The 12,029-nt window shown below is 41.7% G+C and overlaps 1 protein-coding gene across 2 annotated transcripts in view; it reads left to right on the forward strand.

Annotated features, from left to right (window-relative positions):
- Nucleotides 1-263: 263 nt before the first annotated feature.
- The window catches only part of LOC135092735 (protein FAM200C-like), a 41,220-nt gene continuing 29,454 nt past the window's right edge, over nt 264-12,029 (forward strand). Inside the window, exons 1-2 of one of the 2 annotated variants that reach the window (XM_063991392.1) lie at nt 264-366; nt 508-575. The gene's annotated coding sequence lies outside the window, so the exon portion shown is untranslated. The remainder of the gene's footprint in view (nt 367-507; nt 576-12,029) is intronic. The other variant, XM_063991391.1, reaches the window with a different exon arrangement.

Raw genomic sequence — 12,029 nt, forward strand, 5'->3', positions numbered from 1 at the left:
GTTGATGTATATTTTAACTAACAAGTATCACTCCATTGTTTAGCATGATCATCCTACTATCATTAGTATTGAAATTTGTATTTGGTACTTGCATTGTACTGTATGGGTTACTGAAGGGTATAATGTATTATGGTATCATTATCATTATTATGGACATTTGGCATATTAGTAAGTGATTTTGGTAATTATATGATTACGGTCAACTACCACTGTTACAATCATCAGTTGTACAATTGTTCGTTACAAGCTAGAAGGCAGGTGTTAGGAGCTGAGGTGTGGTAGGTCAGCGTGAGGTGTAGGCAGTGTGTGGCAGGCAGTCAGTGTTGAAGGGTGAAGTGAAGTTTCCTTGCTGGCTAAACGGAATCGGTGAGTTGATCAGATGTTTGTAATATATTTTGCTATTGATATGTGTGTGGTGTCTGTTACATATATTTATGTTAAATTTTATCTTAATTTTTGTGATTACAGTAGGTGATACAGTCGAATTTGACAAGAATTGTTTTTCAGCATGTCTGCTTTATCATTGCGGCTGGTTTAGTTCTTTCCCATTTGAAACCCAGTCTCAGCAATAAAAGGTGCGTGTTTTTACTGAATTTATATATTTATACTTACGTGCATTGCTTAATGTTATACTTGCAAAGTGTCAGCCAAAATGTATTTATCAATTGTGTTGCACGTAAAACTACTTGTTTTCTTGTTTGATGAATTGGATCACCTGAAGATCCGCTACCCCAGCCGCACTCGGGGTGGCAGATCTTCAGGTGAGACAATCTGGGGTGGCGGATCTTCAGGTGATCCCATACTTTTAATGAAGTAAACTTTTTTCTGCATTTTTTATATCCACTCAGTTTTTTAATGCGTTCATGTTGTTAGGTTAGGTTAGGTTAGGCTAACCTAACCTAACCAAGTGAGAGAGTCTGGGGTGGCGGATCTTCAGGTGATCCCTGTGGGGTGGCGGATCTTCAGGTGATCCGATGAATTAAATATTGTAATTGAAACTTGCAGTTCACGCTACTCAATAAAGAAAGTGAGGGCAGTCGGGCTATATTGTCATCCTGGGCAGGGACAACAACAACGGAGACCATATCCAGTAATTAGATTAGTTGAGTTAGGGTTAGGTTAGCTGATGAAAAGGTGGCGGCCAATCACGTGGCGAGACTGCTCATAGATGTGCAGAGTGTGCTGGGACTCTCCTGCGTGCAGGCCCTCCACTTAGAATTGCTGCTGCGTTGATGTTCCTGTCAGCAATGGCGAACCTGTTAACCCCCGCAGAGGTATTTCGCTTCTGTTCGTATTTCATTTTGATTGTTGGCCTTAATGGACATTAAAATTTTGGTACGACATCAACAATACTGCATTCGTTTGGTTGTCATACTCCCGCAATTATTTTCTTACATAAAAGGAATACCATTATGGAAAACAATCCCTTACGCCCTGTTCACACGAGCGTTTCTATACGCACGTTCAGGTGCGCGATTTGCGGCGTTCAGTTTTTTTGCCACATGCGTATGCACTGCAGACGTACATCACTCAACTACCATCAATTGAGAATGAAGGACGCACGAGAGAAAACTGTGTTTGTTTACACAATGACTCAAGTAATGAAGATGAAGAAACGTTGTCAGTGGTGGACTCAAACTATAAACAATAGCAGGGTGGATCCTGGCTCTGAGTACGTACTCAATTCATGTAAACCATATTATTAAGGAATATGTAAATAATAGCATTAGTGATGAGTTGGCGCATAGCTGTCATAAAGGCAGTCTCAACAGTCTTCACTATGCATGTGTCACCCAGGACAGTGACTACACGTATAGGTGCGTACACACGGTCGAACAGTGTCCGTCGGACAAACACTGCTACCATATCATATGGCGAAGCAGGATGACATCATAAACCTCCCTCGTTTAAACGAGGGAGGTTGATATGGCAACAAACAGTGGTACCAGATAAAGTTGTAAACCACAGTTTCTATCTGTTCACTAGACAAAGACCGGCACACAGTGTTCGAGGCTGATGTCCGTCAGCAACACAGGTATTTACATCAGTGTTAGTGTGGATTTCGGTGATAGGGGTTGTTGCCAGCGTCTAGTGTGGTACATCATCACCATGGTGTACAAGAAAATAAAAAACAAGAAAATTGCACTATGTAGCATAATAATTGCTGCACTGTGTGAGGACAAGGTGATAAGAAGGTAATGGCGCAAGGACTAGTTAAAAACACGAAGAGAAAGGGGAAGTCATGCAACCATTTTACATGAACTGCATATTGGTTATGAATCAGATTTCACAAACTATATGACGATGGACCCAAACAGCTTCTGCGGCTTACTGGAGAAGGTAAAACCTTTCATAACGAAACAGGATACCTGTATGAGGGAAAGCATATCACCAGAAGCACGTCTAAAGGCAACATTGATTTACTTTTCCACCGGGTGCTTCTACACTTCCCTTCAACACATAACAAGAATATCTAAAGAGAGTGTCTGCAATTATTCCTGAGAAGTGCCAAACCATCTTTGATATACTTAAGGATCCATACCTAAAGGTAAGCAATGCCTCTTTGTTGCAAGTTAAAAAGGCAGGTAATAAAAATGATGTGCATAATGTCAATAAAAATTATATGCATAATGTCATGGACAGGCCTACTATTGAGCACATAGACATAAGATTAATAATAAACATTGTAGTTCCTGTCAACTGTATCTAAAAAGATATTAATTTTGCTTGGAGTTTGGCGCTCAGACATCACTCAACTTGAGGGGCTATCTGGCAGGTAAAACGATGATAATCTTTACACTTATATTAAGTTGTTAATATTGTTTTTAAGCATGGGAAATACACAAACTACGACTGTTGTTATTTACTAAGCTTTAATTCAAAATATTCAGAGTATATTTACCTGTAATTCTGAAAACACAGACAAGTAATTATGTTCGCACCGTATCACATTAACAACAGGAGTAATTATTCAACAACACGAACATGTAGTCATATTAACAGTAGGAATACTTATTCAACAAACATCAACGAAAAAGAAAGCTTGCCTAATTTTCCCAGAAAAAAGCATATCAGAAATTAGTTTCTGTACATAGATTTTATTTTATTCATTCATCTTTCGTAAATCATTGGTAACATCATCACCAAAAGCACTTACATCAACGCTATCCTCTTTCTCCGATCGAGATTATTGTCTCGGTTGATGAGCTTCTTGAAGCACCTCATGCCTCTCGTCAGTGAGTGAAGATCTTTTTCCCCCTCAGTCGTTTAAGGCTGAATACGTGAGGGCTCAGGCGTTGCAGATCGTTAAGTGCCACGAGATGTACTTGGAGCAGGTGTGCCAGGCCTTGGTGTTGTAAGAGATGGAGAATAATCTTCAAGTTGTACAAGTGTAGGATCATTGAAAATCTGAAAAGAAATAAATTACATTAGTTGTGTTATTGCTTAACAAGCGATTTCCTGTCACATGGTTAGGAGTATGAAAAGTGAAGGGTGTACTGTAAAACTCGTATTATGATATGATGTGTGTGTGTGTGTGTGTGTGTGTGTGTGTGTGTGTGTGTGTGTGTGTGTGTGTGTGTGTTATATAATGTGTGTGCCTGTGTGTAACTAACACACGGTTACTTTTGTCAAACTTCACTTACTTTCACTTTTTAACTTTACTTGCAATACATCTATGTCTATGAAAACATTACTGTTGATGCTGATAACTTACCTGAACAGACAGTAGGGTCTGAAGAAGCTATAACAAAGGTTTGTCTGACGTGCCCCTGCTTCGGCTAATAGCTGATCTAGAGCCCCATTCACACATTGGCGAATTTTGATGGCGACTCCGCTGCTACTCTGCTGCGACTTCCTGAACTGTGCTACGAATTGTGCTTGAATTTTCATACTTGGCGAACGTGTTGCGAACGCGCTGTGAACTTGTTGGGAATGCGCTGCCACTCCACTGCGAATGCACTGTGAATGCGCTGCGAATGCAGTGCGACTCATTGATGGAGCATATATACAGGAGACATAAACTTTTTCATGCTTATGTGAGGTCTCCTTGTGTGCGCGCTATCAAGATGCTTCGTGGTGTGGAAAAGAAGTCGAAACATAAATAAATTATAGAAAATGTCTGACTCGCACAAAATCACACAATACTGAGAGAGAGAGAGAGAGAGAGAGAGAGAGATGCACAATCATTTTTGCAGGGAAGTATCAGTCCACTGTCATCTGACCCTAGCACAATGGTGTGAATAGCATGTAAAAGAGGTTGCTACTGTGTCAGATCCGCTGCGACAGCGCTCCGAACGCCGAACTCCGAACACCACTACGAATCTGTATGTTTTTGAACAGTCTAAAACACTCGCCGTCGCTGCGACTCAGCCTGCTCTGGCGACTCTGCTACGAGTCCGTTGCGAATGCGCGGCAGCTCCGCTACGAACAAGTCGCAGCGGAGTCGCAACGCGTTAGCCATCCAAATTCGCCAATGTGTGAACGGGTCTTAAAATGTCACAGCAAGATGGCGGACCGTGTTAAGAACATAAGAAATAAGGGAAGCTGCAAGAAGACATCAGGCTTACACGTATGAAATATAGCTACCTTTTTCCACCTATCATCCCCATCCATGAATCCGTCTAATCTCTTAAAGCTCCCTAATGTCTTAGCACTAACAACTTGATTACTGAGTCCGTTCCATTCATCTACTACTGTATTTGAGAAGCAGTTTCCTCTTTTTTAAACCTAAATTTTTCAAGCTTGTACCCGTTATTTCTTGTTCTGTCCTGGTTACTGATCCTAAAAATTTTGCTTACGTCCCCCTTATGACCCTTATATCACTTAACTTCTAACAGGTCCCCTCTTAACCTACGTCTCTCTAAAGAATATAAATTTAACAGCTTCAATCTCGCCTTGTAAGGAATACTTCTCATCCCCTGTATCCTTTTAGTCATTCTCCTTTGTACTGATTCTAATAGAAGTATATCCTTCCTGTAATATGGAGACCAGAACTGCACAGCGAAGTCTAGATGAGGTCTGACCAGCGCGAAATATAACTTTAATATTAATTCGGGCCTTTTTCTTTTAACACTCCTAAAAATTAATCCTAATACCCTATTTGCCCTGTTTCTGGTCTCTATGCATTGCTTTCTTGTATGGAGTTCAGAGCTAACTATAACTCCTAAATCTCTTTCGTACCCTGAACCTACCAGAGTTTCGTTGTTTATTGTGTACCTACTGTGTGGGTTTCCTCTACTTATGCTAGGTGCTTTGCATTTGTTGATATTAAACTGCATTTGCCATCTCCCCGTCCATTTATTCATCCTATCTAAATCTGCCTGCAAGGCGATGGCATCCGATTCTGACCTAATTAATCTACCTATCTCTGTGTCGTCCGCAAATTTACTAACATCACTACTAATTCCACTGCCCAAGTCATTTGATATATATATATATATATATATATATATATATATATATATATATATATATATATATATATATATATATATATATATATATATATATATATTAAAAACAACAGTGGCTTTAATACTGATCCCTGTGGCACCCCACTAATTACATGACCACACTCAGATTTAGAGCCGTTTATTACAACTCTCTGTCGCCTGTCGCTTAGACATGACCTTATCCAGCCTAACACCTTCCCATCTATCCCATGTGCCCTAACCTTACTCAGGAGCCTCTGTCAAACGCTTTACTAAAGTCCAGATATAGGATGTCATAACTATCACCATTATCTGCTGCCTCGTACACTTTATTGTAAAAACTTAACAAGTTCGTCAGGTAAGACTTCCCCTTCGTGAAGCCATGCTGTGACTGATTTATCATGTTTCTCTTAATGCTCCCTAATATTCTTCGCTATTATTGACTCCATTATTTTGCCTACAATTATGTGTTCTAGGAAATTATTTTTATCACCGTTTTTACGGCACTAATACAAAATATTCGTAGAAATTATATATACTGTGTCATTCTACGAACATAGCAGAACATATTTCTTAGGTCGTCTAACGAACTGAAATATGTCCATTATCCCGAAACTTCGATTGGATCATGCACACACACACACACACACACACACACACACACACACACACACACACACACACACACACACACACACACACACACACACGCGTTATAACGTGAAGCATATTAATAGACCTGGTATCCTTACCTGAATCAATCCCACGATGTGCTTGGTCTTCCTTCCACTTTTACTGGTCGTCAGGTTTACCAATTGTCGTTTCGCCAACCCCACCACCACGAACCTGATCCAGAAAGTGAATGGAAGAAAACAGACGATAAACAGAGAGTGAGAGAGAGAGAGAGAGAGAGAGAGAGAGAGAGAGAGAGAGAGAGAGAGAGAGAGAGAGAGAGAGAGAGAGAGAGAGAGAGAGAGAGAGAGAGAGAGAGAGAGAAACCATTTGCAACAACATCCCTAATGAAAGAAGTTTTCCAGAAGATAGTCAGCACCCAGCATTCTCAACCTTTCATAACCATAACTTTTAACCTTTCAGTTAATTAGATCAAAGTAGTTCTTTCCATTGTGATCAACCGATGAGTTTTATTTCAATCTCCTGTCCTATCACTTTCTCTTAGAGGGAATCGCCTTGTCGTGGTAGGAGGGCTTGCATGTCCCAATCAGCTGCCTCCTACTTAGAGGGACAGGGCTACCTATGCTAGCAAGGTCGCAGTGAGGAACTAGACGAAATGGTTCTCGGAGTTAGGCTGCCAGTACAGGTCAACAGTGCCGCTCACCAAAGGGGCCATCTTTTGAGGTCGTCCTGCGTTGGATGGTTGGGTGTCTGGGATGGGATGCGTTGTGGGTTGAGGTGGACAAACTTTCGAATCATAAGGAGCCACTTTCTAAAACGTGTGGCCCCCATGGGAATGAGATACCCCGTTCGCGGCGGCCAGCGCTCGCCTCCCTCGTACTCCCAGTAGGCGATCTCCCTTGGCCCCTGAAGCCATTTCACTTTTGTTATATCCTTATCGGTAAACAAAAACTCATCTCGTATTCGAGGAGTGGTCGACCAGGCCGTCGAGATTTCATCCTCTAGTCGTAATGGTGATGTGCGAGATGGAGCTCATGCTCCCCCGGCTGTTGGTTCTCGTGGCGGAAGACAACTTAGGTCAGTTGAGTCTTGTCTTGACACTCTTATGATAATTAATGCCTATGCATCTACGTCATATCGTGCTATCCACTCGGTTTTCATGACTTTAGGAAAAGTTCTTATCCGTCTCAAAATATGACGGCGATTGTCTCCATTCGATGGTATGTGACTTAGTTGCCAAAGGTGCTCTTGAGACAATAAATTCAACGCGTGTTGGAGACAACTTAATTGCTGAGATCATTCGATCAAGCAATGTAGTTAATAGTGATAATGATTATTGTCCTAAAGTCTTTGATGTTGAGGAACGTGCTCCCAAAGTTCAACCACCTACACCTTACTGGTTTGTAGCTTATTATAGGGAAGTAACTTTATTCACGCTGCGGAAGATTGAAGTGCTCCCTACAAATAACAGCAAGAAATTTGGTTCATCTGAACCAATTTAACCAATTGATGATGCTCCTCCATCTACCTTACCCCTCTGATGGGATCTTTGAATCCATCAAATCACATCAAACGTGTAATTACTGCAAGATTAGAGAAAATACTAACATGATCATGCTCACTTTTTTTTTTTTCTTTTTCTTAGCGTGTTAAGATTGGTCGTCTTTCTCTCTCAGTAAAGGCTTTTATCGATCGTCCTTTGCAATGCTACTGGAGTTATGAGTTCGGTCACGGAAGGAAGAACTTTACAAGTCGCCCCCGGTGCAGTCACTGGTCTGCCCTTGCCCTGCCTCACACCCTACTCTTGAATGTAAATCGGGACCTTATTGCTTCTACCGCAGGGAAGCTCACCCGCTACGTTCTCGACAATGCACAAGGTTCCGTCTTGAGCAGGACATTCTTCACCTGGCTAATTTTCAGTTTATTAGTAGTTACGGTAGTGCCAAGTAGGAAGTTTTTAGACAGGAGGATGTTGGAGCAAAGACATACGCCTCCTCCCCCCACTCTAATCCTTCTACCTCTACTGTAGATAATAAGGTTGTAACGAGAATGTTGCTCTTTCAGTTATTGTCTGCAACAAGTTCTGTGTTTTGGAAAAATTCATATGTAATATTTCCTCTGCATCTTCATCCAAGCCCTCAACTACATCTTCAGCAAAGCCCTCCACTTCATCTTCACCAACTACATCACAGACTCCTTGTACTGGAGTTCATATCACAGAAGTCTACATCCCCGTGAAATCTCAACCACGAACACCTCCTTTTAAAGCCTCCACACACACATACAAACAAATCTTCCAAGGATTCTCCTCAATCCCACCGGAAACGTTCCGGGGGATCTGTTGAATCCCTAGATTCGTTAGGCATCCCCCCTAGAATGATCCCTGTGGGAACATCAGGTGACCCTGACGATATTAATCAAAGCGATTCATCCACATCTGATATAGACGTAGAGGGTTTCTCTGCACGTCTCCTAAATACATCCCCCCCCAGGAGTGATCCCAATCCATCTTTGTCGAGGAATCCTCCTCCTTGGGTCTTTTCAGGAGTTTCAGAGACTCGTGTGCAGGTTGGTATCCCCCCACCAGTTACTCATTCTCTGGTTTCTGCTTCTATAAGCAACGTAAGACCTGATAACCCTCGCCGCTACTTAGGTTAGCAAAGGGAAGCTTCTCTCTGGGGCTTCTCTGAAAACTCACTCAAAGTAGAAATATTCAAGACCCTTCAGTGGAATTGTCGTGCCTCTCAAGAGTTGTGTCTCTTCCGATCACATTTCTCTCCGTTGTGCGTATGTCTCCTAGGGAGACATAAGCACTCCTCCCACTCCTTCCGGATACTGTGCATTTTATTCTGGTTTTAATTTATGGCAAGGACACCATTGTGGCACAGCAATTCTAGTCCACTAAGACATAACTAAAATCGAGTTTGAACTGCAGTCTCCACTACAGGCTATTGTAGACAAGATTTTTTTTTTTTTTTATCGTTTTTTATACAATATGTAGTATTTATCTTCTACCCGGTGCTTCTCTCCAGAGGAGCAATCTTACCCGCCTCGTGCAAGACCTTCCCTCTCCTTTCCTCCTCCTAGGAGGCTTCATTTGTCACCGTTGTAGGGTGACAGCACAATTAACCCTAGAGGTGTTATACTTGTTTCTTTTATTGAGGATGAGGAGGTGGGAATTTTAAATTCAGGGGATACAACACATTTTCACAACCAAATTAGTACTTTTACAGCCCTTTTTATTTCTCTCGCTTCTCGCAGTGCTTTTCTAGATTTTAATTGGCAGGTTTTGCCAGAATTATATGTCAGCGACCACTTTCTTATTGTATTGGAGTCGGCAGAGTCTGAACCATGGTCTCGTCTTCCCCGATAGCGTCTATATAGGTCTGATTAGCAGCTTTATGGAGAACTCACTTCACCTAACCGTTCATTAGCTGACTTTGATGGTTCTGACAAGGCTGCAACATATTTTATAGATATTTTACAATCTGCTGCTCTCCAATCCATTCTCCGGACGCCTGGTCGTTTTTTCAAACGTCCAGTCCCTTGATGGGAAAGTGATTGCACCTGATCCTGTGTGAGCGAAGCGTGCTGCCTTTTCTCGTCTTCGCCGACATCGTGAGAACCCTCAGTGCATAAGACGCGTTCCGATGGGCGTTTTACGGCTTCATTAAAATGCACAGCGAACGTCTTGGGAAAACTATGTCTCCTCGATTACAGCTAAGACCCCATTCACACAAGTATGGAACATAGTCCGCAAGATTTCTGTGAAGTTTTTGCTTCCTACCCCTTCAGTCTTGTCTCATGCTGGAGAGAGACTGGCTGATCCTAAGGTAGTTGCTGATATATTTGCGAGAGAAAGGATCACACACGATCATCCCCATTTGGAATCTGGTGTAGTTAACTTTGCTTATGATGTAGGTGAATCATGTATTACGATGTGGGTGAATCTTATAATGTACCCTTTTCCATCTCAGAGCTAAAGATGGTTTTATCACAATGCAGTGATTCGTCACCAGGCCTTAGTGACATCCCGTATGCCTTTTTTATGCCACATTTTTGATAGGCCTTATTCTTTTTTATTAGAAACCTTCAACTTTATTTGGAATACCGGTAATTTTCCCTTTTCTTAGGATATTGCTATATAAATATCCTCATCTTAAAGCGTGAAAAATATCATCAGTTGGCGACCCATTATTGCCCCATCTCCTTAACAACCTCTTGCATTTATAGGTTGCCGGAAAAGATTGTAAATGTCAGGCTTATGGAGTACTTGGAGTGAGACAATTACCTGTCTCCTGTTCAGTATGGGTTCCGGAAAATTCCGTCTGCGACTGATGCTCGACTGATGTCTCTAGAATCTTCTATTTGTGAATTTTTTTTTTTTTTTTTATATGACAGCTTAGTGTCACGGCATTTTACTTAGTTTGTTCTAGTTTGGTCTCCGTGGCTGACTCCCTATTTTTATATAGCAGTTTTTATCTTTTTTTTTTTTTTTTTTTTTTTTTTCCTTTTTTTATGGGTACGGATTGGTGGCGTTGTCAGAAACTCTTCCATTGAAAGATAGTATGCCACAAGGAAGTACTATACTTAGTGTGACATTTTACGCTGTGGCTATAAACAATGTCACTGGTGTTCTTCCAGATGGAGTCCGTGGTAGCCTATAAGCTGATGGATGACTTGGCAATGTCTTTTTTTCTGTGGGGTGGACACCTTTGATTGAGAGGAAGCTGCAGTTGGCAATTAATAGGATTTCTCAGTGGGCTACAACTCTGGGATTTCGTTTCTCGGCTTCTAAGACTATGGCTATATACTACTGCAGCCTCTGTGGTGTTCGCCCTGACCCACACCTATATCTTTATGATAGAAGAATCTCTTGTGTGGAGGAAACTAGTTTCCTGGGACTTACATTTGACAGTCGCTTGACTTGGATACCTCACCTTCGTTATATTAAGGCAGCTCGTATGAAAACGATGTCACTTATTAGAGTTTTGGCTTCTTGGGGCGCTGACAGGCAAGCCTTCTTCCTCTTGCATCGAACTTTTGTTCTTTCTAATTTGGAGTATGGTTGTGAGGTTTATTTATTTCCTACTGAGGCTCGACTTCATGTGTTAGTCTCTGCATCATGCCAGTGTTCGCCTGGCAGCTGGTGCATACCGCTCATCCCAATCTATAGCTTACTAGTGGATGCTACTGTCCTTCCATTTGACTTGCGTCGCCAGTCCTTACTGTTTAGGTGCTGGTATCGAGTCCACCGTTTTCCCGGGTCAGTTTCCTGTGTGGCAGTCTCCCGCGATTCACGTTTGCAACTGGACACGTCTCACCCAAGTTTCCTTAATCCTTTCGGTTTCAGGGCTGCGTCAGCTACGGTGGCATTAAATGTACCTTTTATTTTTGTATGTCCCTGTAGGTGTCCCAGAGATGGTTACTTGTAATTTCCACACATTTCTGTCTGCGACTCTGCTGTTCCTAACAATTTATTACCGAATTTTGAGTCCCGTGCATTATTCTTGGAACACTATTCCACACATTCCGAATTTATCCCAATATTTACGGATAGTTCAAAATTTGTAAATGGGGTCGGATATGGTGCTATCTTCTCTTCATTCTGTCTAGGCAGTAGCCTCCTGCTGTTACTTCTGTTTTTACGGCAGAATTTTCTGCCATTATTCTACTTCCTGTCTTATCTTTTACAATTTTTAATGATTCTCATAGTTTTCTCTCTGCTGTGAAGCATTTTAGTCCTTCCCTTCATCCTCTTGTTTTATCAGATCTTAAGTGGTTTCACCTTTTACAACGTAGAGGATATCATAATAGGTTTTGCTGAGTCCCAGCAGTCCTCATTCCCCAGTTTTGGGGAATGAAAAGGCTGATAGCCTTTTATGACATATACTCCAGTATAAGGGTGGCATTTCTTGCCAGTTGACAAGGCAGGTAAGACGCTTTGGTTACCACCAGTAAAAT

The sequence above is a fragment of the Scylla paramamosain genome, chromosome 40 (assembly GCF_035594125.1).
Source record: "Scylla paramamosain isolate STU-SP2022 chromosome 40, ASM3559412v1, whole genome shotgun sequence".
Lineage (NCBI taxonomy): Eukaryota > Metazoa > Arthropoda > Malacostraca > Decapoda > Portunidae > Scylla > Scylla paramamosain.